At 38.2% G+C, this 27480-nt stretch overlaps 1 pseudogene; it reads right to left on the bottom strand.

The window, feature by feature from the left end:
• LOC100966737 overlaps positions 1-27249 on the bottom strand; it is a 39641-nt pseudogene extending 12392 nt beyond the window's left edge.
• Between the last annotated feature and the right edge of the window lie 231 nt (positions 27250-27480).

The raw sequence follows: 27480 nt of genomic DNA on the forward strand, positions 1-27480 counted from the left end.
TATAGTTAAGCAAAGGCAAAGAAAAACCCTTCTTCTGTGTTTCACAGGATCATCTTTGTTGGTTTTGGTGTCCCCATATCCTTGTTTCCTACTCACTCAGTATTCTGGTTTCCTCCTCTACTACGCTCCACCACACATACTCTAGAGAGGCTTCTCCCGCCAGCGTCTTTAGAGACTTTTAGTGTGACAAATCCATTGGGTAATGCTCAGTTATCTTCTTGCTTGACTTTTCTGTGGCATTTGACATCATTTGAAGTTTGTCAGGATTCTGTTTTTTGTATAGGGCTCTTTTTGTCTTTGTTTGCCTTTTAAATGTTAATATTCTCTGTGATCAAACTTCTGGTCCTTTCTTCTCACTTTCTAAATATTCCTTGGGTGATGTAAAAGGTGCCCTTCTACATGCCAATGAGTCCTACAATGTCTTGGTCTGGGGTTCTAAGCCCACGTTTCTTACTACCTGCTAAATTGCTCTCTCTTCATATCTGATAGCTAATTTAAATATAATGGGTCTAAAATGAAAATCTTTTCTCCCTGAATTTAAAAAAATATTTCTCACCAGTAACACTATTCATCCAGCAGCTCACTACAATTCAGAATATTACTTTTGAATTTGCCTGAACATCAACTGATCATCAACTGATCATCACTCACTCCCTCCATTACTGCCCATGCCCGGTCTCATCTCCTCCCACTGTCTGCGTTGGAGGTCTCCAAGACTATCCCCAAAAGTTCAGTGATTTGTAAGGAGGACTTTCAGGACTCAGCATGTAGTGGCATTCACATATAAGATTTATGGAAGCTGAAGGGGACAAGGCAGAGTCAGCAAAGGGGAAAGGTGCATGAAGTCTAGAGGAAGCCAGGGGCAAGTTTCTGAGAGTCCACTCCCTCTGGAGACACACAGAATACACTTAGTTTTTCAGCATTAAATTGTGGCAACATATGTGTACTGTTCAGGTAAGCTCATTAGAGTCTCAGTGCCTGAGATTTTTATTGGTGGCTCATCTCACAGGCATCCTCTGCCTTGCATGTATCAAAATTCCAGGTTCTCAGAAGGAAAGCAGGTATTAAGTGTAAATATATTGTGTGTATAAACAGTTTGGACAGAGCCATTCTCATCAAGTCCAAGTTTCCAGATGTAAGCCAAAACCCAACATTGAAAGCAAACCTTCCTGAGAATAGTAGTCTGAGGCTTTCTGTGTAAATTCTCTTTTACACAGTATCATTTACATTGAATATCTTTCTAGAAAACCTATCAGTTCTCTCATTAAACCACTTTTGGTCTCCATTAACTAAACCACAGTGCCTGCGTTCCCACTTAGTGATATATCCCAAAGGTCTACAGTAGGGACTCGGCTAGGACATCATAGGCCCTCAATACATTTTATAATTGATAAGAAAAACATACAAAAAATCCCTTATAAATTGTCATGTCCCACATTTCCAATGCCATCTCGCTTCTCTCCCCAAAGCATACTCTATCCTGTAGACTCCAAAGACTTCTTCTCCATGTTTCCTGACATTGTTCATCTCTGTGCAATGGAAATTTCTTCTTTCTAGAGTACTCTTCCCTTTCATAGCCACCTGGCAAAGTCAAGCTTCAGGTGAAGAATTAGCTCCAAATCTCTCATCCCTTATGAAGTACTCCATCCAGGTAGAGTTAGGTGTGCTGCCTGCACACCTGGGATATGACTCTTATTACTTCAGAAGACTTAGGGACACACGTGATGAGAATGAAGAGGTGTTTTTATATCAAAGGTCGATTGCCACAGGGTGGTATTTATTTATTTGTTTGGCAACCTCACCACAGTCCTGAATCAGACTGTTGGCTTTGTCTGCTCAGGAAAGGCCTCAGCCTTGTCTCCGTTAATCAGAATGATTAGACATAAAAATGCTAACTCATGCTAAGGGACTGCTCAGTCAATTCAAAATGAGAAACATCTGTGAAGTGACCTGACATCCATATTTGTGTGATAAATACCTTTGTTCCCTGGAGATAAGCTATGACAAAAACCAGTTATTAGATGCTTGATGGACATGGAATCAGATTAAAGGAATTTTTATCCATTGTATAATTTCAATACTTCATGGCATTAGGCTCCAGTTACTAGATAGAACAATCGCAGCCGTAGGGAAGCACCTTCAGACTGACCAGTTAATCCTGGAAACATTATAAATACTTTTCCTTTGAGCAGTGTATGGAATATCACTTCCAACTTTTTAGTAATTTTTCTAAATATTCAACAGTATGAACTACCCCTTTTATAATCCATATATTCATTCTGATTTTAATATATTGAAATCAGATTATAGCCAAAATTTCACTGGTCTGAAGATCAGTCTATTTCTTGAAGCATAATTTGCAGACTTCTGTTCTGATAGATTAAGTATTGATTTCTGAAGGCAAAAATCAATTGTTTTTATTTCTTATTTTTTTTGAGAGGATACTTTTGCATTGTAAATACTTTTTTATGTTGCCTATTTGATTTACCAGATTGCCTGTAATTTCCTAGAGGTTAAAGACTAGAGATTCTTAATTCTGTGTCCTAAAACCTAACCTAGAATCGGATCATAGACAAACGTGTTGCTGGAATGAATGTAAGTTCACAATGTTTTGGTAGTAAAGTGGTGTTCATTTTCACTAATATTTTAAACTACCTTTCAGTAGTGTTCTTTTGCAACATGTAAGGATTTTATTCTGGAACTTGTCATTCTGTGTGTATGCGTGTTGTGTAATTCAGATGCCTTTTCAGGAAGTGATAGTCAATCAATTAATAATGCATCAAGACAGAGGAATTAAAAAGTAGTTACGGCAAGGTTATTCGCTTATAATTTGTTAAGTAAAATATTCATGTGTTGAAATTATGTAATAACTGTGATAAATAGTATCTAGCTTATCAAGAATATAGCTTTCTTTATTAAATTTCTTAAGTTGGAGATAACAGACATGTGTCATGTACAACGAGCCCCAAACTTGAATCATTTTGATTATCAAAGTTTTCAAAGGTCAGGGACATTTTTTTTTTTTTTTGGTAAAGGAGGTAGATCAATTATTCTAAACAAAAGCCATTATATTTACTCTTTCAAATAGTTTATCTGTGACAAATTCATACCAGAGTGTTAAGGTATTTAGGTCTATGTTTTATAACCAGTTTATCTTGCGGTTTATGCTTAGAGTTGTCAGGTCTTTATGAGGTTTTCTCTCTCTGTGTGTGTGTGTGGGGTGTGTGTGTGTTTGAGATCTTCTTTTATAGCTGGTGCAGCCATTTTTCTATAGGTACAAGAGTGGGCTAAGAAGCATCATATACAATGGACTGTCATCTGCCTTACCATCCACAAAGTAGTAGACAAAGTAAAAAATGAAAACGGACAGTTAAAACATCTAATAACTATATGGGGGTATGATAAGAGAATGAACACATGGTTTTCAGGATTAAATGAATGCAGGGTAAAACTTAAAATACGTGAACGTAAAGGGGGTCGCCATTAGAAAGATTGCTGAGATATTTTGTGTTTTTTGTGTTTTTTTTTGAGTTTTTTTTATTGAATGGTAACTATGTACATTAATGTACTTCTGGGGTACAGTGTGGGGTTTTCACATGCAATCTGAAATACTTCCATCAAACTGGTCAACACAGCCTTCATGTCATTTTTCTGAGATATTTTGGAGATGACAGGAAAGGGGGTGGAAGATGATATATGACCTTACATAAACTTCCATTTTACCTTTTTTTTATTTTTCTTTTTCTCTAACTCATCCTATTGTGCTGGAACCTGTATCTCACTTGTGAGTTCCAGGGAAACAATCAATTGCTAAACATGACACTATGATAATATTTCTAAACATGACTATTCCTATCTGTAGAGGAATGGTGGGAGTGGTGTCAACGTCCCACTGGCTAAACTGAGATTAATGTTGTCTTCCACCTAGTGGACGAAAAATGTACTTTCCCAACCCTATTACAGAAAGGATGGATGAAGGTGAAGCATTGACCAGATTTATATTGCTACCTGTGTCGTGGGTCATTCTTCCTGCTGAACCTGACGTTCTTCCCCCATGGCAGAGGATCTGGGTTAAAATAAATGACCATGGACCGAAGAGGAAGTGATTGCTGATGGAAAGAAAGTCAAGAAATAGATAATGCCAGAAGGCAAAGCTAATATTATCTCTTAGTTGTATTTACACATGTACACAGGACAGGCGACGTAATTCATGGTGCACAGAGTGAATAAAAATGCAGAGCTCTAAAAGATGATTAAGCAGTTCAAGTCAGCCAAGCATCAAACCAGGCATGAGGCACTTGTAAGGACAGGGCCACATCTGACTGCCTAGTTCGCAAGCTCGTGAAGCCAGCCCTGCATCCTTCAGCAGTGAAGGTTGCCTATTTGCCTGCCAAGATATGCTTCTTCGTTTGAAGATGAAAGTCAAGGATAGGTCCCAGCACTCCATATGAAGTCCCCTATGTGATGCGTCTTGATGACATTTAGGAAGGCCTTCTAGGTGGACCCTCAGAGTAATTCTAATATTGCTTGTCTTTTGTTTTCCATTTTAGATGTATATGCGGCACAGAGGACTCTCTTTAGGAGATAACATGGGAATTATTGCCTCCTGAATTCACACAAAGTAGTTTGTTCTACAACAGAACAGTGAGCCACTGTGTCCTATTAACGTGAGTGATGAGACATAAAACCGTGTGTTTTGTCATATTCCCTTAAACTTACAGATGTTTCTGTAAGTGGCAACCAATGGCCAAGGTAAAGCTGAAATCAGTGTTAGTTTGGGGAGAGATGGTGAACTGCCCTATTCGTCACTGAAGGCACCTAGGGGAAGGCTGTGAAATATTCAGTCTGGAGGATATTTGAGGGTACCTATCAACCACGTGACACCACTCTGGAGAACTCAATATTTTAGGAGCACATGTGTAGTTAAATTCCATTTTTGGTCAACAATATTCTGAAAGAGAACTGGAAGAAATTGGTACAGATCTGTGTCCTAGGACAAGCCACATTTACCTTTAATAAAGAGACATGTACTGAGGAAAAAGATTTATTGGCCACAGTGAGTGCTCTGACACGATATTATTTCAGCAAAAAGGAAAAGCATGGTGATTGGCCTGGATAGATAACACAGCTTTAGAAAAATGGATGAAACAGTCTCAATAGATGACTTGCTTGGGGGCCTAGCTACGGAAGAGTATAAATGTGCTGGTGGAAGCAGAGGTAGCACAAGGAAAATAGCTAGAGTCTTGGCAGCAGAAGCCCAGGAGTAAACTTGTGAGAGGTGTAGGGTCTCCTTACTAAACTGGAATACATAAAGGGGGGCTAGAATTTACATGGGTGGCTCTCTAACCGCCAAGGTGCCACACACAAATAAAAACCAGATACATTATTCAGGGTTCATGAGAGAAACGGTATCAATAGAATGTATACAGAGTGGCCATAAAGTTTGTGTGCAATGTAAAATAGTGTGTAATAAATTGGACGCAAACTTTAGGGCCCCCTTGTGTACACACACACATATATACAGCTGCCTGTCTGTATCTCTGGGTCCCACATCCATGGACTCAACCAGTTGTGGATTGAAAACACCTGCAAAACAAAAATTGCATCTAGACTGAACATATGCAGACTTTTTTTCTCATTGTGATTCCCTAAACAATACATATTATAAGTAATCAAGAGATGACTTAAAGGTTACAGAAACATGAATACAGTATTTTATATCTGAGACTTGACTGTCTGGATTTTGAAGAAGGTCCTGGAAATAATCCTCCACAGATACCAAGGACCATCGTGTGTGTGTGTATATATGTACACACACACACACACACAGGGGATGGGAAAAAATGTATACACATTTTAAGAAAAGAAAAAACTATTAAAAAATAATATTCAATATATTCTAATAACAAAAGATGATACAAGTCATGCTTGAGCACCTCTTGTAATTGCATAAGTCAAATGTGACTTGAGTACTACAATTTTAATACAGTTTTTTCCTTTCTTAAAATGTGTATACATTTTTGCACCCCTGTGTGTATGCTATATTATCTTTTGTTCACATATATACAATATATTGTGTGTGTGTATCTCTCTACATCTATATTTACAGAAAAGAGAAAAAGGTTGACTTATTATAAAGATTAGCTCACATGACTCTGGAGACTGACAATACCCAGGATTGGCAATCAGTAGTCCGAAGACTTGGGACAGCTGGTGATGTAGTTCCATTCTGAATGCCTGTGGGTTAGACACTGAGGAAGAGTTGATGTTTGAAGGCAGGAAGAGTTCGCTTTTGCTTGAGGGAAGGTCAGCTTTTTGTGCCATCGGGCCTTCAGCTGACAGGATGAGGAGGGCAGTCTGCTTTACTCCAGTCTACCAATTCCAATGTCAGTCTTGTTCAGAAACACCCTCACAGACACACATAGTAGCATTTGACCAAATATCTGGGAATCCTGTAGCCATACTGACACAAACTTAACCACCACCGGACTTACTCTATTTAGTTGGAATTGGAAACCTATTATTAGACCTGAGTAAGGTTTTACCAGTGGGGGAAAGGATTGCACAAGGATAAGGCATTGTAATGTGAAACTGGGCTCATAGCTCTGCCCACAGAGAACAATGGAATCTGGAATTAACTGGGAACTGTGATTTACACTCTGGTCCATTCCAACTTCTGTGCAAGGATCAATTTTGTTAAGAAGGCTGAGAAAATTCCATTAATTCTAACGACTTATTTTGTTAGGATCATAGAGTAATTCATGGTGTAACTGACATTTGGTGCAATACAATCCCTTTTATATTAGGATAAAATTTCCTAATTACAGTTAGGAAATTATAATTTCCTGGCCCCAAAACTTGTGTCACACATCGAGATCACCTATCCCCTTCCCTCCTTCCCTCTCTCTGCTCTTCCTTTGTCCAACCCCCTCCCTCCTACCCTATCACTGCTCTCCCATCCCCTACCCACCACTGTGTACTAGGTCATTAATTGTCCTCATATCAGTGTTGAGTACATAGGATTCTTGCTTCTCCATTCTTGTGATGCTTTACTAAGAATAAGGTGTTCTGCTTCCATTCAGGTTAACACTGAAACAGGGAAGTATTTCTGCGGTATTTGTTATCTCCAAAGACAAAAGATTTAACACTGAAACAGGGAAGTATTTCTGCGGTATTTGTTATCTCCAAAGACAAAAGATATATAGCTATAATTCTTCTAATTATTTATTTATTAGCACCTGTTTTTACTTTTCTCAATTTAGTTAACATTTTCTCTAACCTTGCTTTTGATTAAATTCTGAGAGAGATATTTTAGGTCATTTAAAATTGATATACTTAAAATTTAGTTTAAAATGATAGACAGTAGATTATGGGGTTAGAAACGGTTGCAGTGGTTTTCTAATCCAAAGCCGTGTGATTGACTATTTTATTTCCATTTTCTTTCCCTTCTTCTGTTGGAAAGTTCATTCTTTAAGCTAAATCTCTCTCTCTCTCACCTTCCCCCATGTTTTAGTCTCTTTTTGTAATAGACAGTTTGCTCAGAACTTGGAAAACTCCAATGAATAAAATAAACTCCATCAGCAAGTTAATTACTAATCTGTTTCCTAATATGTAAAGTGAGAATAATAGTAGTATCTGTCACAGAAATGTGGTGGAGTGTGGGATGAGATAAAGCATAGAAAGCAGTGACCACATAGGTAAGGGCTCAGGAAATGTTTGCTGTAGCCACATATTTCCCGGGCTTGTTGCGGACACTCTGTGAAATTCCCAGCATTGTTAGAATGTAAGCAAGTGCCATTAAATCAGCTCTTACTCATGGTAGGTGATAATGTCAGCCAATTGGATACTTTTTCTATATGGAAACTTATTAAGTATTTACACAATTAATTTTTTGGAAGCTGCATGTAGGTATTAACATTTTGCTCCATTAAATTTCATATTTCACCCATTGTTTATTTAATGCCTTGTTGACTGTTCATCCTAATGTGAAATGTATTAGCTCTCATTTTCCAATTTTGTAAACATGATAAATATTCTTATACCAAAGCCATCAATAATTCTATTGATTTGTATGAGCATTATTTTGCCCCATTATCGCTAAACAACTAATCTATTGTACTAGATAATTTAATTCAGATATTTTTTAAGTGCATGATCTTTCCATTTTTGTCTGAAGAAGAATTTTATTTGTTTATGTTCCTTGGACCTATTATATAAAAGCAAAGGACTGGGTTAAAGCCTATTTAAAGCCCTTTGTTGTGGTAGGTAGGTTATCTCCCACTGGGGTTGTTCTGGTCAGCAGTCCGACTGAAGTTGGCCTTTTTAATATTTGAGTCAACAGTAGAATTTAGAACCAGGGCAACTTCCTGTGTGGCTGTGTGCCACCTACATTTAGTGGGGAGTTGGTTACTAACTGGGAGTGAAAAATCTCAGGAAACCATAATCGCCCACTTTGAGCGTATTGTGGCATTAGGCATAATGATCAGGAAAGGCGTCTTCCCCAAGGCCATGTGATACGGAAAGGAAAGGTAGTTTAGAGACTGAGAAGTAATTCATATGCGATTTGCGGGCATTGGGTTTCCTTTCCAGTGAAATGTATAAACTTGTATCTTAGAGCACCAGACTTTGGACATTTGTTCCTCTTGCCCCCATACTCAACAATTGTGGAGAGAGGGCCACATACCTCTATCCAACCATATTGCTATTGTGTGGACGCTGCTTTATTTAATGGAATTTCCCATCTTTTGCACATATACACCTTACCACTCATTTCTGAGTCTTTGATGTTTCTCTTCTGTCTATGAATCTATTGTAATTTAGGCCCTTTTTGCCTATAATAATCCAACCTAAAAAGTTTTCCTGAGTAAATCTCTTTTAAAATGACATTTTTTTTCTATTTTCACTAGACCACCATTTTGTAACATATATTTTATCATATGGATTGTTTCATGTACATATGAGTTCCCTTTCAAAATAATGTCATTACGCCAGGATTAATAACTGAGTTTATAAAATAACGAAAATAGTCATTTTGGTAGACAATTCTCTTAAAACTTTAATGTCTTTTAAAAATTTGATTCTTTACAAAACAATGTTACATACTTCCCTACAAAAGTAAACATCTATATCAAAACAACTTAGGCTTTTCTTGGTGACTTAGAATCATAAACATTTAAAAATTGTTTTCTCCTATTATAATTAGCCCTAAGAGTAAACTACTCAAGGCACAACATCAAAAATGATTCCTTATTTCCCATTCAAGTCTATGCTTCTAAGAAGATTCAATCAATTGTTTATTTAGTATTTATTGATCACTGTATTTCAGTATTATGCTAGCTATTAGGATACAGTAAAGCACTGTCTGATTTCAGAGTACTTCTGGTTTATAAATACTAACCCCAAATCATGTGAATAAGAATATAGGTTCGAACTAATTCAGTCCCAAGAAGGAAAATTATAGAGCTATGATGAAGACATAAAACAAAGGGGACTGATTTACACTGGTGTGTGGAGGAAGCCCTCTACGGAAAAGTGACGTTTAAGCTGACTACGTCTTACCTTGCAAAATAGGCAAGACTTAGTCAGATTAAGAATCAGGGAAGAACACCCAGGCCTAGGGAATATCATATGTGAAAGTCCTGAGTTGCAAAAGAGTTCAGTGCTCACAGGAACTGAAGAGAAGCCAGTAATAGCAGGAGTGACAAGGGGTCAAAGCAGAGTCAGTGGGAACAGATCGCCTAAGGCCTCTTTGGCTACTTCCAGGATTTAGATCTCTTCCCTAAGTGTAGGTAGAAATAGGTTTGAGCAGGAAAGTGAGACAATCTTATACACACGTATTTTAAGATCTCCATCTATATATTCTTTTTTTTTTTTTTTCTGATTACATAAGATCTCCATCTTGTTGGACAGGTAAGGGAGAAATGCCCTGAACAGAAAGAAGGCAGGCTGATTAGAAAGTCTAGGCAGGGCTCAGCACCTATAGCTCAGCAGCTAGGGAGCCAGCTACATACACAGAGGCTGGTGGGTTCGAACCCAGCCCGGGGCTGCTAAACAACGACAACTATAACAAGAAAATAGTTGGGCATTGTAGCAGGCGCCTGTAGTCCCAGCTACTTGGGAAGCTGAGGCAAGAGAATCGCCTAACCCCAAGAGTTTGAGGTTGATGTGAGCTGTGATGCCACGACACTCTACTGAGGGCGACATAATGAGACTCTGTCTCATAAAAAAAAAAAAAAAAGAAGAAGAAGAAGAAGAAGAAACCCAGGCAGTGGTGCCAAGAAATTGCAATGACAATCGAAGTGGCGAGAAGTGGACAGAATCAAGGAAACAAGTTTGACTCTGGAGACATGAGTAACAGGATTAACTGATAGACATGAAGTGTGGGCGAGTGAGAGTGAGGGGTCAGTGACAACTTTTAGATTGCAGGACATGAGTAAGTGAGTGATTAGAGACAAAGACAGAATGAAAGTGTGTATAACCAGGAGCTGCAGAATTTCTTGACCTGTGTAACTATCACCTGTCACCCGAGGCTCTCGGACCCTGGTGTTATTACTGCAGGCTGAGGCCCCCAGAGATTGCACATCTGGACATGTGAAGGCTCAAATGTAGGGCTTGTTCTGCTTGACACCAATTCTGAATCTTCTGAAAGAGCTCTTCTCTGTGCAGGATAGATGCTTACTGAGTTAATTTCAGGTTAATTATCATTGAATTGATGGTAATTGATTGCTTGATGACTTTTTTGTTGGATAAAAGGAGGGGTATGCTTTACATTTTTCTCTTACTCTTCTTAGTGGTAGGCAAATGGTGGGTCTTCAGTGAATGTTTGGGCACCTGAATTAGAAGTTGCACTTTTACTTTTGTCTAAATTAACATTTAGAGCATGGCAGGAGGAAGAAAGAACATTCCTGAACTTCATTGTGCATAGCGAGTGTGAGTATATTTAGTTCCACGAGCATCTTTCTGCTCTCTGATGCTCTTTCCTGCCTGTGGAGTTTGGGAGCCAGAACTAGACAAATTCTGGCAGCGTTTGGTCTCCTTTGGGGCTCTGTGTGACTGCAGAGAAAGCGTATTCTCACCTTCTTCTTCTGCCACACTGTAAACTGAGTGGGACAGTGTTAAAGAAAAAAATGATTCTGACACTTGTTAAAAAGGAAAAGTTTATTTGGAACTATTGGAGTAGGGGAAGGCGACCCAGCTTAACTCCAAATACATGTACAGGGGGATTCACAGCTAAGGAGCAGGTTGCGGGAGGGGAGGCCCAATGGATGGAGAAAGACTAAGAGATGTTAAAGGGAGGGGAATTCTTAACTAACAAGACTCTTGCTGAGGGATAGTCAAAGTGGTCAGATATCAGCTGGGGGATGGTGGAAGAGAAGGAATTGGATCCTTGATGTATCAAGGATAATTTGGTAACAAGGTGAGAGATTCTCTCTAACGTGCCTTAGCAGGTTTTCTGCTTAAACTGGGCTATGCAGCCTCAGCAAGATGAGAGCCAAGATTGAAGTTCAGTAGGGAACAGCTCAGAGGAGCCTGACTCCAGCTTTGTGGAGGAGAGTCTGTTGGCAGACTCTCTGTCTCTGTCTCCGTGGGTCCTCGGTTGTCCCGTGGTGGTCTACAGCTGCTAGACTGGCTGCAGAATCATACTGCAGATTTAAGCTGTTCTCCAGGCAAGGACTCATAATGAAGTTGAAATGTTCACCCATAACTGTTTTCAGGCATGTCTGTTTCTCAAATGGCTCAGAACTCAGGTGGGGATAGTCATGGACTACTGTTGATAGTTATGGACTATTCAAACAGTCACATACCAAAGGGGAAGGGTCAGAGGCGATTGGTTTGGGCATCTCCCTGACCCCCTCAATTTGTTTGTGACTGTTTTAAAACCCAACACATACATCCACATAGACCAATGCATTAACCTGTTTTTTGCAGCAAAGGAATAGAGAGTTATAACTACAAAACTGTATAACTACAGAACTGTTGTTCTAAGTTCATTGCACCAGGGTCTGTGCTAGGTTCTTTAGACATGTTATTTCTTTTATTCTCACAACAGCACTAGAGGAGTCAATAATACCATAGAAAACCAAAGGAATGCCAGAAATTGCATTCTACTTTTTTTGTTTTGTTTGAAATATACAAGCGGATTACAGATACATGCATAAAAAGGAGAAACCAGAAATTTCCATACATTCTATTATCACACTCATCCCTGTCATACATGTATTCTTTAATTGTTGGGGATTCATTGAGGGTACAAAGAAGCAGGTTACAGTGATTGCATTTGTTATGTAAATTTCCTCTTATAATTGTGTCCCATCCTCAAAAGGTGTGTCACACACTATGATACCCCACCCCTTCCTTCCTTCTCTCTCTTTGTTCATCCCTTCCCCTAGCCCCTCCCTCCTTCTCTGGTCTCCTGTTCCCCCACTCTCACCATGTACTAGGTCATTAATTGTCCTCATATCAGAACTGAGTACATAGGATTCTTGCTTCTCCATTCTTGTGATGCTTTACTAAAAATAATGTGTTCCACATCCCTCCAGGTTAATACAAAGGCTGTAAAGTCTCCATATTTTTAATGGCTAAATAGTATTCCATGGTATACATATACCACAGTTTGTGAATCCATTCCTGGGTTGGTGGGCATTTAGGCTATTTCCATATTTTGGCAGCTATAAATTGAGCTGCGATAAACAGTGTAGTGCAAATGTTCCTGTGGTAAAAGGATATTTTTTCTTCTGGGTAGATGCCCAGCAAGGGGATTGCAGGATCAAATGGGAGGTCTAGCTTGAGTTCTTTGAGGGTTCTCCATTCTTCCTTCCAAAAAGGTTGTATTAGTTTGCAGTCCCACTAGCAGTGTAAAAGTGTTCCCTTCTCTCCACATCCACGCCAGCATCTGCAGTTTTGAGACTTCGCGATGTGGACCATTCTCATTGGGGTTAGATGATACCTCAAGGTGTTTTGATTTGCATTTCTCTAATAATTAGGGATGCTGAGCAATTTTTCATATGTTTGTTAGCCATTAATCTGTGTTCTTTAGAGAAAGTTCTGTTCATCTCTCTTGCCCAGTGATCTAAGGGATAGTTGGCTCTTTTCATATCCTAGTCATATTTTAAGATTGAATGTCAGCTGGAAGTTTATATACTATTCAAGCTTAACATCCAGAGACATTTTGCTAAAATTTTATTTTCATGAACATTCTGATACAAATATTTTTATTGTAGTGTGATTTTTGGTCTTCTGGATATATACCTAGTAGAGGAATTATAGGATCAAATGGCAGGTCTATTTTTAGTTCTCTAAGTGTTCTCCAGATGTCTTTCCAAAAGGAACATATGAGCTTGCAATCCCACCAGCAGTGTAGAAGTGTTCCCTATTCTCCACAACCACGCCAGCATCTGTGATTTTGTGATTTTGTGATATGGGCTACTCTTACTGGTGTTAGATGATATCTCAAAGTAGTTTTGATTTGCATTTCTCTGATGATTAAGGACGGTGAGCAATTTTTCATATGTTTGTAAGTCTTGTGCCTGTCTTCTTCAGAGAAGTTTCTCTTCAAGTCCCTTGCCCACCCTGAAAGGGGATCACTTGTTCTCTTCTTGCTAATACATTTGAGTTCTCTGTGGATTCTGGTTATTAAACCTTTGTCAGGGACATAACCAGCAAATATCTTCTCCCATTCTTAGGGCTGTCTTCTTGCTTTACTTACTGTGCTTTTGGCTGTACTGAAGCTTTTTAATTTGATGAGGTCCCAGTAGTGTATTTTTGATGTTGCTTCAATTGCCCAAGGGGTCCTCTTCATAAAATTTTCACTCAGGCAGATTTCTTCAAGTGTTTTCCCTACACTTTCTTCTCGTATTTTTATAGTTTCATGTCTTAAGTTTAAATCTTTAATCCAGTGAGAGTCTATCTTAGTTAGTGGTGAAAGGTGTGGGTCCAGTTTCAGTCTGCAGGTTGCCAGCAAGTCCGCCCAGCACCGTTTGCTAAATAAGGAGTCTTTTCCCCACTCAATGTTTTTAATTGGCTTGTCAAAGATCAAATAATAGTAAGTAGCTGGGTTCATCTCTTGGTTCTCTATGCTGTTCCACCTCTCTGTTTTTGTGCCAATACCATGCTGTTTTGATCACTATGGATTTATAGTATAGTCTGATGTCTGGTAGTGTGATTCCTCCTGCTTTGTTTTTATTTCTGAGTAATGTCTTGGCTATTTGATGTTTTTTCTGATGGATCAATGAATTGTGGTATATGTACACCATGGAATACTATGCAGCCATAAAGAAAGATGGAGACTTTACCTCCTTCATGTTTATATGGATGGAGCTGGAAAATGTTCTTCTTAGCAAAAATCACAAGAATGGAAGAAAAGTATCCAATGTACACAGCCTTACTATAAAACTAATTTATAGCTTTCATATGAAAGCTCTAACCTAATTGTAGCCTAAGAATATGGGGAGGAGATAGGGAGAGGGAAGGGGAGGGGGGTGGATGGGTAGAAGGAGGGTGATTGGTGGGATCACCTCTATGGTTTATATTACAAGGGTACAAGTGAATCGTTCTAAAAGTAGAATATAAACATCTTAACACAATAACTAAGAAAATGACATAAAGGCAGTTTGATGCAAATATCTCAAATTGTATATGAAAACACCACACTGTGGCCCATAATTGCATTAATGTACATAGCTATCATTTAATAATAATAAAAAAAGCACATGAATTCCAACCAAAAAAAAAGAATGGAAGAAAAAGTATCCAATGTAATCAGCCCTACTATGAAACTAATTTATAACTTTCATAGGAAAGCTATAACTCAATTTTAGCCCAAGAATACAGGGAAAGGGGAGAGGGAGGGGAGGGGAGGGGGGAAGATGGGTGGAGGGAGGGTGATTGGTGGGATCACGCCTATGTTTCAACCTATAAGGGCACATGTGAATCTCTCTAAAATGTAGAATATGAATGTCTTAACACAGTAACTAAGAAAGTGACATGAAAGCTCTGTTACCCAGTTGGATGAAAGAATTTCAAATTGTATATAGAAACAGCACTCTGTACCCCATGATAGTATTAATGTACACAGCTATGATTTAATAAAAAAAATTATTTTAATAAAAACACAAAGGGGAACTTTGTGCAACCAACAGGTCATTTTACTTATTCTGTAAAAAACAAGTAAACTACTGTATCTAACTGTCCCTGATCTAAATATCTTCATTTATGGTATATTTCAGATTTTCTTGAAAATAACTTCTCTGAAAATTATGTAACAAATAGTTCTTAGAATATCATATTTAGATGATTTAATGTTTGATTGAACTAAAATACAGCAAATATTTAGACAATTTTTATCTTAGAGAAAACAATTAGCAATGATTCAGTATTTTTAAAACATTCAGGCTTGCAATTTTCTTTTCTCTGAGAACTGTTTCTCCCCTTCCACAATTGGGAATGACTACTTTCTCACTTTTATACTCCCTTTCTGCTTTGTTAATTTTGCTTCGTTAATTTAAGATGCTGCACTCTACTGCATAACATGAACAGGCATATCTCAGAGATACTGGAAGTTTGGTTCCAGACCACCACAATAAAGAGAATATTGCAGTAAAACAAGTCAAGTGAATTTTGTTGTTTCCAAGTGCATATAAATGTTAAGCTTACACTATACTGTACTATATTAAGTTTACAATACTGTTACGTCTGAGAAAACAATGTACATACCCTAGTTTAAATATAATTTATTGCTTAAAAATGCTAATGATAATCTAAGCCTTCAGCAAAGTTTAATGTTTTTGCTGGTGGAGGGTCTTACCTTGAGGTTGATGGCTTGATGGCTTGATTGAAGTTTGCTGAAGGTTGGGGCAGCCATAGTAATTTCTAAAAATAAGATACCTAGGAAGTTGACCACATGGATTGACTCTTGCTATCATGAAAAATTCCTCTGTAGGATGAGATGCTGTTTGATGTCATTTTATCCACAGCAGAACTTCTTTCAAAATTGGAGTCGATCCTCTCAAATGCTACTGCTGCTTCATCAACTAAGTTGTATAATATTCTAAATCCTAAATCCTTTGTTATTTAAATAATGTACACAGCATCTTCAGGAGGAGTAGATTTTACCTCAAGAAGCCACTTTCTTTTCTCATCCTTAAGAAGCAACTCCTTATCTATTCATGTATTATCATAAGAGTGCATCAATGCAGTAACGTTTTTAGGCTCCACTTGTAACTTTATTTTTCCTGCTGTTTCTACCACATCTGCAGTTATTTCTTTCACTGAAGTCTTGGACATTTCAAAGTCATCCATGAGGGCTGGGATCAACTTTTTCCAAGAAGGCTGCAGAATGGAAGTTGTGTTAACAGGCATGAAAACATCATTAATCTCCTTATACATTCTCATCAGAGCCTTTGGGTAACCAGGTGCATTTTCAATGAACTAAAATATTTTGAAAGGAATCTTTTCTTTCTGAACAGTAGATCTCAATAGTTGGCTTAAAGTATTCAGTAAACCATTCTGTGAACAGATGTGCTGTCATCCAGGCTTTGTTGTTTCCATTTCTAGAACACAGGCAGAGGTTAATTTAGTATCAGTCTTAAGGAACCTATGATTTTTAGAATGATAAATGAGCATTGGCTTTTATTTAAAGTCCTCCTCTGCATTAGCCTCCAATAAGAAAGTTCACTTTCTTGTTAGAAGTAATTGTTATACCAGATGCACAGATATCAACATAAGGACATAAAGAAACATGAAAAGTCAAGAAAATATGATACCTCCAAAACAACACTATAATTCTCCAGCAACAGATTCCAATTAAAATGTTGGAATTCCAATTAAAATGTCCTTATGTTGATATCCGTGCATCTGGTGTAACAATTGCTTCTTCTAGTGTTTTGAATTTGCTTTCATAAATACAAGAGGAATTTTACCTTAAGATGTGTTTATGGTGTTGGTTGGGCAGGGGAGTTTGGCTTTGTTTCTAGGTACATGCAGTAGCATAGTCTCTGTATTATTTCTCTGGCTGACAGTATAAGTAGTGTCTGTGATTTTCTTAGTGGCTTAACATATGGTCATTAGTAGAGGCTGTGTTGAAATTTTGCTGGGGATGAGGACATTGGGTAGGCCAGTGGCTGGTCAAGCATGCCTGTTCTTACCCCCCAGGGCAATGAAAAATGGCCCTGGTATTAGAGGAGCCTCTAGTTGGCTTATTTGGGTTCCAGCAGTGGTAGAGGTGGGCTGGATGTGTGGGTGGATCCTGGGGCCCAGGGGCAGTGAGTATGGCATAGATGATGGTAGCAGCAAGGGTGAGAAAATCTTGTCTCTGAATTGGTACCTGATGATGTTGATAGGGCCTGTGATGGGCTAGGTGGGTCAGTCCCCAGGGCCACAGGTTCATGTGGATGGGTCGCAGGTGAGGGGGTATCGGCAGGTTGGGTGGGCCCATTCTTAGACCTATAGGAGTGCACATGTACCAACCATGGAAGGTAGGGCAGGGAGATCTCTGGGCCCTTGGACAGTGTTCTTGGGCTCTGGAAAGATGGAAGATGAAACCATGGTAGGCAGGCCTGTCCTTGGAACCCTGGTGGTATATGTGGGGCCTGGTTGTGGTAGGCAGGGGTGGGATGACCCCCAAGCCCCAGTAGAGTGCTTGGAGAGTGGCAGTAACTAACTGCAGTCTACAGCTGAAGAGGGTGGGGTTACTTTCACTGGCAAAAGCCATGAACAGGTGGCTGGGGAGTACATACTTTAGCCCCAGGTTTGTGGCTATAAGTAAGATAGTCTTTCTTTATGGCTGCTCTGCTATTGGGTGTTCAGGGTAATTCCCAATGGCTTGTGATTGAACCCTAGCAACAGCAGGTGCAGCAGTACCTAGCTTTGGGTAAGATGGCCACGGGGCTCAGGGATGTGGAGATGCAGGGTTTGTTGGACCTCAGAGTAAGGTATAGACTGTGGGGGATTGCCTTCTCCATATAGTGTCTTGCTGTATTTGCTTAGACTTGGAGGGTCTGTGGGTTACAGCACGAGCTCCCTCTCTGGAGCAATGCCATTGCATGGTCCCCAGGCAGCTCCATATGTTAGCCTCTGGTGCTGCATGAGTTGAGGGGCTTTCTCACAGGTAGGATTTTAGGAGTACAGGATGGGAATGTGGACCTCCAGGGACACTCACTTGCCCTTTGCATGCATTGAGGAGCCTTTTGGCTCCCAGGTGATCCTGGCCAAGCTGCCAGGGTTCCCTCACCTTCTTTCCCTTAGGCATTTTCCTGTCACTTCTCTGTTGAACTATGAGCATTCTCTCACAGGTAATCTATTCAAAGTATGATTATTTGCTTGCTTTTCATTCTTCTTTGTGGAAGAGGTAAGTGCCAGGTGCCTCTAGTCAGCCATCTGAAGCCCCTTACTTGAAAATTTATATTTATATTTCATTAAAATACGTGAAAAGATACAGCAAAATATTAAGACAAACTATCTCTGGTTGATGGAGTTATGAACGCTTTTTTATTTTGCATGCTTCTGTTTTTTTTTTTTTTTTTTTCCAAAATAGATGTGACTCCTTGGTTTAGAATTATAATAATTGATTTTCCTAAAAGCATTATAATTATTACTTGATTAATAAGTAGTTGTAAAAGAACTTATATCCCCTGTAGTATTGTGGGTACCAAAATGGAGCTTTTGGAAAGTGGAACAAAAATACAACCATAATGAAAAATTATTAATAAGTACATGCTATTCTACTGACCCAGCAAAATAATATTATAGAAAATATTTAATGGACATTGCTATAGCATAAACAATTACATAATTTATTATGTAATAATATAATATTCCATGTGTTCTTAAGTATAACTAGAGAAATATTGTATAGATAGTGAAGCATATTGTTAATACTCCCCCAGCTATGAAAAAGGGGCAATAAAATATTGGTGTGATGAGTGGTCTTTGACACTGATTTCTTTAGCTTGGTGCTAGGTACCAGTGTTGTATATGCAGGCAAGACATAGTGCCTCACCTCCAACAGCTCATTGTCTAGCTGGAGAGAAAGAAACATCAAAAACATAATGGTGCTTTGAAAGCCTTGCTAAGTCCCTGCTGGAGCCTACAGCTGTCAGGATATGGCAGTGTGTTTCTTGAGCTGGCAAATGCAGCTCATTTTCTACGCTGTATGAATCCACCTGAAAGCATTTATTCCCAAACAGCTACTCCCTTCTCTACAAAGGACTGCTTTGGTATTCAGGGTGGGTGTGATGCCACAGGTGTTTTACATTTTGATGGCAGCTTCCACCAAGCCTGGGTCTGTGGTGCTGGCAGTGTTGCCTGCCTGGGTAAGCATTTGCCAGGCAGAATAATCTCATTCATACAAAAGCGGGCCTTGTATTTGAAAAGACACGAAGCACAGATGCTTTGTCATGAGTTTGCCTGTTTCTTTCTTTTCTTCTAAGCTCGGTGCCCTGAGCCCCTGGAATGTAATACTTCTTAAGGAGGGATGAATGCCAGCCTCGGCCAAGCCATTAACATACAGATCCTGCTTCTTCAGTGGACTAGATTAACATATTAAACAGACTCTTCTGTTATGATGGTTCCAGCTCAAATTTGTATTTCCTTTCCCCTTCTGCTGACTGTGATTTCCCTGACTGTTTTTTCTCCCACGATGGTGATGTTCCCTCCTGTCCCCACTCTGCTCCAGTTTTCTTCCACACCACTGACACACTCTGTTTCACATGAAAATCTGAACATATTATTCCCTGCTTAAGATTTGTGCAAACTAAACTTATCCTTTAGACTCAGACCATGCCTCACTCCCCAAGTGGAGAGGAACACGTCTTCATTCGGGGTGACCTTGTGCAATCCCTTATTAAAAGATAAATTTAGGCATCTTAAAATGTGAATGAGCTTATTTGAGCAGATAGTGACTGTGAATCAGGTAGCACCAGACCTCTGGGAATGGGGGGTGTGGTCATGGAATCAAGAAAAGACAATAGATTTGATTGATTAAAGTGTTAAGTTCCTAGTTAGAGGTTAATTGGTGGTTTCTCATTGGTGAAGTATCTATGTAGAGGGTAGCAGATGATTTCAGAGTGGGTAAGCTTAAGTTTCATCTTGCTATTTATATTGGGCTGCAGTTTGCTTAGGTAAGAACCCGAGGCACTAGAGCTATCTCAACCTAATAGCATCCCACTTACATTTTTTAAACACCTATTACATGGTGTATATGCACAGGATTTGTGGTTCTTTGTTCATCATCTATTTCTGTTTGAGTTTAGGGGCTATGTATTATTTACCATTTTAGTTTCCAAATCTCATGTAAGGCTATGTCATCATATGTGCAAAAAACAAAAAGCCAAAAATATTAAATGAATTATTTAAATATTGGCTAGCTCATTACATATTATTTGAATGAGTGAGAGTTGTGAAACCACAGCAGATGTGAAGGTGGAGGAATTGATGAAGCTGAATGTCTAACTGCAGTCTATGGCATCTGATATGGGTTAAAGAAAATGGCTGACATGGCTTTAAAATAACATGTGACGTAACCTTTCAATGACTATGGATAATTCTTGGTGTTTATGTGAATTCATGGAATATCTCAGGGGTCATCAGCCTACAAGTATATATAAATAATGTTCTGTGGTGATAAAATGAGTACAGGATAGCATCTAAGAACATGCATAATTAATTTAAAATGGTGTATTTGAAATCCTTCTTTGCCCTGGAGGTTTGTGGAAAGATCGTCTTATTATATGGATAATACTTAGGATTTTAAAAATTGGTTTCCTTAAGCTTGAATGCCCATAACTACCTTTCCTCTGAGGCCTTTGAGAACTAGTGAGAACCTTATATAAACCAAAATGATTCAATACTCTCAATTGCTTTTTCTTTTTTCCTAATCTGGAGGAGTATCTAACAGAAAATTTTCCATTTTTTCCTACCCAAATTTTGCTGCTTTTGAATATTGGAAATAACAGGGGTAATCTTGTAATTATCCCTGCATAATAGATACTCAAAAGGTTAATGGCAAAAGAAAGCTTAATATAGCCCAGTCATTTTTAAATATCATGAATTATATCTGGATAATATTTTATATTTGATGATCACTGTATGTTAGGTCTTAGGTTATCCCAACATCCCTGAAATGAATGAGGAAAATACATGATGTTTGATGACTGGCACTTAAATTCAAAAGTTTCCTTTAATCGTAATTTGAAAAACTCCTCCTAATTTAGAAAATATTTTATGTACCCCTTTATTCTTCAGCTGACTTTTTAGGAAAAAACCAAGTTGAGCTATTTATAATCTAAAGTTAACATGGACACTAATAATGGATTTTATCTCAAGGCAATGGAGGGGACTGAGCAGAATGACATATGAGACCTGAACCACATCCACCCCAAGGAGCCCATTTATGTGAGTTGGGACAGTACAGTTCATGAACTCATTCTAGGAACAGTGCTACATACCTCACTGCTGAATATCACTACAGTCACCTTTGAAATATTGCCTTTGGGAAGTTGTGCACTGACACCAGCATATCTAGTCCACCCTTCAAAGGCATTTTGGACCTCTTTTTCTAGAATGATCATCAGAGCTCTTGTCATACAAGGTTGGACAATTAAGTTCATGAACTCATCCTAGAAAAAGTCTTTTGGTAGGTGGACTAGGTGCTGGCATCTGTGGTGTGTAGCTTCCTAAGGAGAGAACTTTGAAGGTAACTATTATGAGATTTGGCAATGAGGTGTGTAGTGCTCTTTCTAGGATTGTTGACCTTGCAAAACCGACTAGCAAATACAGTACAATTTCCATACTTGACCACTTCCCAACATTAACCACTTCATTAGGTTGCCCTAATTTTCATAGACTGGACAGGTACCCTATGTCCCTTCAGTGTAGTAGACTTAGTTCCTTTTGTTGACCACCTCTATATGTTGACCAGTTTGTTACAGTCCCTTGGGTGGTCAACTTATAGACATTCTATTGTAATAGAATTCATTTTATATGAAATAGATGACCAAAAGATTCTTGATTTGAAAGGCTTAATTCCAAAACACATGCTAAAAACCATTTTTCTAGCTTTCCATAGTTTTCCCAAGAAATCACAGCTCATTTATTCTTTCCTTAGAGATGAAGACTCATATGTCCAGCTGTCCAGTGGACCTCTTCTCTTCTTCTGTGTCTGAATCTCAACAGACAAACTAGTACTTTAATCTGCTCCAGTGGTCCTTTTTCAGTTCCTTTATCCTAGAAAGGACACCTACTAAGTTCTTAGACCAGAAATTTATGATGTTTTCTGTTTTCTTACCTCACATTTGATCTAGCACCTCCTAAAGGCCTCCTAAACACCTTTTAAGTATTGTTCTATTACCACCATCTTAGTTCCAGTTACCATGACCTATTGCCTAAGACAGACCATACAAATGGCCTTCTTACTGACTGCCTGCTTTATCTCTGGAACCTCTCCAATTCCTTTTGCATATTGCAGCCAGAACTCTTTCTAAAATGCAACCTATATTATGTCCTTCTCCTTCCTAAAACCCTTCAGTGGTTTTCAATTATCTTAAGATTTAAAAATAAAGACTTCCCCGTAGGTTACAAAGTCTTGAGTGGTCTGGCTCATCTCATTCTCCAACCTTCCCTGCGCCTACTGTCACTTTTATTTAAAGCTTCATTGATTAGCCTTCCTTTACACCTGCACCCTCACCAAGCTCCTTCCCTCCCAGGACTGGGTCTTCACATTTGCTCTTTTTCTGTCTGGAAAACTCTCCTGTCTCCTCCTTACTCAGTAACTGGTACTCTTCCTTCAGATCGCAGCTTAGTCACCCATAGCCACAACTTCTGACCCATTCTCACAGCATCACCGAATTTCTTTTATGGCACTAGTCATAATTACAATCATAGATTTGTTTAATTACTAAACACTTTCCTCTATTGGCCTATAAGTTCACTAATAGCAGAAACCATGTATTGTTTTGCTTTCCTATATATCTCCTGAATTTAGCACAGAACTCAGCATATATTGTATTATTAATGTTTGTTGAATGATAATGGACATATTAGCAGGCACTGACATTGGAGATGATATTTTTGTTTGTTTTTTAATGGTTAATATTCACAAAGAGACATAAGTTTTTAACATAGTTGCACTTGATATATGTATCATAAATACTATTACTGATCATAGATGGGAGTGTCAATGTATTTCTTGCATTCTTAAAAACAACCTAGCACATGTTTTACATTTGGATTATTTTTGGCTTATGTTAAGACATTGAATGGTTGGAGTATGGTTTTATTTACTTCAAATTACTGTACATTTCCAGTTCCTCAGGATTGAAAGATATTTTTCAGAAATATCAGTCACAGGGATCAATGGATTTCTAAAAGGGAGCCAATATGTCATATTGGAATGAGCTTGAGATTTAGAACCAGACCTATTTAGCTTTAAATCCTGGCTCTGCTATTTATTATATGTGTAAATTTGGACAAATGACTTCATTTTTCTAAGCAGTAGTTATTTCATCTACTTACTTTTTAAATCTGTCTCATGGGATTATTGCATGTATTACTGATGTTAACAAATATAATTATAATTCTTTCTGTACTAAATCCTAAAGTACTAAATAAAAGAGCTTCATTATTCTTGCTCTCTGTATCTTCCTTCTCAGGTCATCTGGATATTTAGAAAGATGTAGCAGTTAGATTTTCAGCCTTTTTGTGTGTTCCTTCCATATGGAGAGTGTATTTTGAAACAAACTTTAACTAATGGCCTAGATCAAAGGTTTCCACATCAAGCAAAGTTGATGGAAAGGGAGCTAAAGAAAAAGAATGAGGGCTCGGTGCCTGTGGCTCAAGCAGCTAAGGCGCCAGCCACATACACCTAAGGTGGCGGGTTCGAATCCCCAGCCCGGGCCTGCCAAACAACAATGATGGCTGCAACCAAAAAATGGCCAGGCGTTGTGGCGGGCACCTGTAGTCCCAGCTACCTGGGAGGCTGAGGCAGGAGACTTGCTTGAGCCCAGGAGTTGGAGCTTGCTGTGAGTGTGATGCCAGGGCACTCTACCCAGGGGGATAGCTTGAGGCTCCGTCTCAAAAAAAAAAAGAAAGAAAGAAAGAAAAAGAATGAGAAGAGGATATGTTAGTCATTGGCCATGCGACACCCAGGTTAATGCCTTAATGGGCAGAAAGAAAAATGGTAAGCATCATTCGCCTTTGATATAGTGGTTACTTGATTTCAGGTTGCTTTGAATTTGCTTAAGTCATTCATAAAAAACCTCTTTTGGGGAAGGAATTAGTTATGTTTGTCTGTTTCTTTGAGAGAAGCATGTGTTAATGTTTCATGTAATAATTATTTACAGCGTGCTCTTTTGACATTATCTATTTTAAAAGGAAAAGATAAAGTGGATACTACAAACATAGTAATCAAGTTAATTCCTATTTTAGTTTAACATTACAAAGACACTTAATGACCATAGGATGATACTGGTAGTGAGGAGATTAAGATAATTCTGAAGTCTCTAATTTTATTAACAAATCATGCAGCTAAAAAATATCATAATCATTTATTTGGGAAGACTATGCCTGGACCACCTCAGCAGAAGGTTTATCAAGCTCGTTGCTTCTAAAATACTACAGTATACATCAAAGCACTTTTGCTGATCAAAGCCTGGTGAACTTTTACTCTTTCTGTATTCCTTTTCCTCAGGGATAATGATTATATCTTGATGCCCACATTTTAGGAGGTGATTTGAAATATTGTGCATGAATGTATTAGTTAAGAGGGAGCATAAGAGCATTCACCAACTAATCAAGAATATTATAAGAATTAAGAAAGTAGTATATTATTTCTACACATAGTTAAGGAATGGGTATAACTTCCATATGCGAATAAGTACACATATCAACTTTAAAGATACTTCAATGGGCTGCAAAAATTTCTCTTCACAGGCATTAATGTCTACAAATTTCTCCTTAATTGATACACAACAACAATGGTAGTTTGTCTGGCTAATGATTACTTAGACCTTATTACATGCCAGATACTGTGATAATTCCTTTACATACTTAAATTTTATTAAAGTAGGTATTTATAAGCTGTATTTTCTTTATTTTTATTTTTTATTAAATCATAGCTGTGTACATCAATGCAATCACGGGGTACAGTGTGATGTTTTCATATACATTTTGAAATACTCTCATCAAACTGATTAATGTAGCCTTCTGTCATTTTCTTAGTTATTGAGTTAAGACATTCATACTCTGCTTTTAGAAAGATTCACTTGTACCCTTGTAGGATAAACCATAGAAGTGACCCCACCAATCACCCTCCCTCCCCCATCCACCCCTCCCCTCCCCCTTCCACCCCCCCTTCCCATATTCTAAGGCTATAATTAGGTTATAACATTCCTATGAAAGCTATAAATCAGTTTCAAAGTAGGGCTGTGTATATTGGATACTTTTTCTTCCATTCTTGAGATACTTTGCTAAGAAGAACATTTTCCAGTTCCATCCATGTAACATGAAGGAGGCAAAGTCTCCATCTTTCTTTAGGGTTGCATAATATTCCATGGTGTACATATAAGCTGTGTTTTCTAAATGAGGAAAGTGAACCTTGGAGAAGTTAAGTAATTTTCCAAGACTGCCGTGGCTTCATGTGCAACGGAAATGTGTTTTTAGTTCAGCTTTGCTTGATGTTGAAACCTTTGATCTAGGCCATTAGTCAGAAGTCATCAGAGGAAAGCTCACGGGAGTCCAAATGCATAACTGCTTTTAAGCAATAGCATTATTTTATATATTTCTGTGAGCGTATGTTAGCATAAGCAACATGGATTTAGTAAGCTATTTGCCTCTGTGTTCTCTTTGCAAAAGTTTGTGGATGTGACTTTTTCTGCTGGTGAGTGCTGCTGAGCAGAGTAATAGTGTAAGCAATAATATGACATTGCTCAAGCATTTTGTTGCCATCGAGTCAATAAAAATGCCCAGACTAAGAGAAACTGTGATGTGCAAAAGCTGGTGCTGCTGTAGAAATTAAATCATTCATTAATTCAACAAAGAATTAGCAAACTATTATGTGCCAAGTTGAATTTTAGGTTTACAAAACACACACAAAATGACAGCATACATTTTCTATTCCTTATAAGGTCATATTCTAGTGTGTATAGAAAGAGGAATTGATAAATACATAAATTAATGATTGTAATAACAAGACATATTCCATAGTGAATGCATGGAAGAAAGTACTCTGGGCTACATAGAAGAGAGTGTTGGAGATTCAAGGAATTATTCTAGAGAAAGTTACAGTGAGTATGAGATGGAGTTTTTCATGTGCATAAGGAGAACTCCAAATTGATAGCCATTCCAGAAAGAGGAAATGATCTGTGTAGAAGCAATTGGTGAGTGTGAATAGCTTGGTGCAATTAAAATGGAAGTGTGAGTGAGAAGATTTGTAAAGGTTTTTATCTTATATATTTGATAGGGCATCTTTAAAGGATTCTAGGTAAAGTAATGATATCATTGGTGTTATATTTTAAAAGGGTGATTCCAGGTCAGACATCACTATCTATAGGAAATCTATATTGGTAAGGGCTATAGACAACAGAAATTCACTCTAGTGAGTTTAGGAGAATGATATTCATTGATAAATATGAGGCTTACATCATTTTCATCACACTCATTCATGAACAAATGTCTGGGGACCATGAAGCCATGAATTCTGTCACGCACACCTGTTGTGTACATCTGCTCAGCATCTCCAGTGCTCTGGACTGGACCTCAGGGCTCTGCCACATCTGTGGTCCTACTCAAGATCCCCTAGAGAAACAGAATCAATACATGTATGTTCATCTTCTCTTTCTGTATCTCTAGAGCTAACATTCTATCCATCAATCTATCTAGACATTTATTTTAAAAAACTGGCTCATGTGATTGCTGGCAAGTCTGAAATCTTTAGAACAGGTCAGCAGGAGGGTATTTATATTGCAGTCTTGATACAGATTTTTTTCTTCGGGGCACTTGTCTTTGCTCTTACATCCTTCAAATGATTGGATGAGTCTGACTCATATTATGGAGAGCAATCCGGTTTACTGAAAGTTTACTGATTGGAAATTTTAATCACATATTAAAATTATCTTCACCACACTATCTAGACTGGTGTTTAGCCAAACAACTGTGCATCACAGGGTAGCCAAGTCATCACATAAAATTGACTATCATACCGGCCTCTTCTTCCTCCATGTACCTCTGCTCTTTTTTCTCATGGAAATGTTCCACTTCCATGTCTTATGTAGATGCGGGGTATAGATCACTTATATCCCTAAAATTATTCCCAATGAAAAGTTTGCTTAAAAAAAAAAAAGAAAAAAACACAGAAGGGAAACTAGATGTGAGTTGGAATGGGAATAAATTATGAGGTTACCAGCAAAGAATCTATTCTATATAAATTAGGAGAAAGATAAGAGTACCTACCCGTATGCCTAATTTCTGTAGCTTTTATGAGGCATTAGTTAA

This window comes from Otolemur garnettii, unplaced genomic scaffold (assembly GCF_000181295.1).
Source record: "Otolemur garnettii isolate 467f Iridium unplaced genomic scaffold, OtoGar3 scaffold00010, whole genome shotgun sequence".
Classification (NCBI taxonomy): Eukaryota; Metazoa; Chordata; class Mammalia; order Primates; family Galagidae; genus Otolemur; species Otolemur garnettii.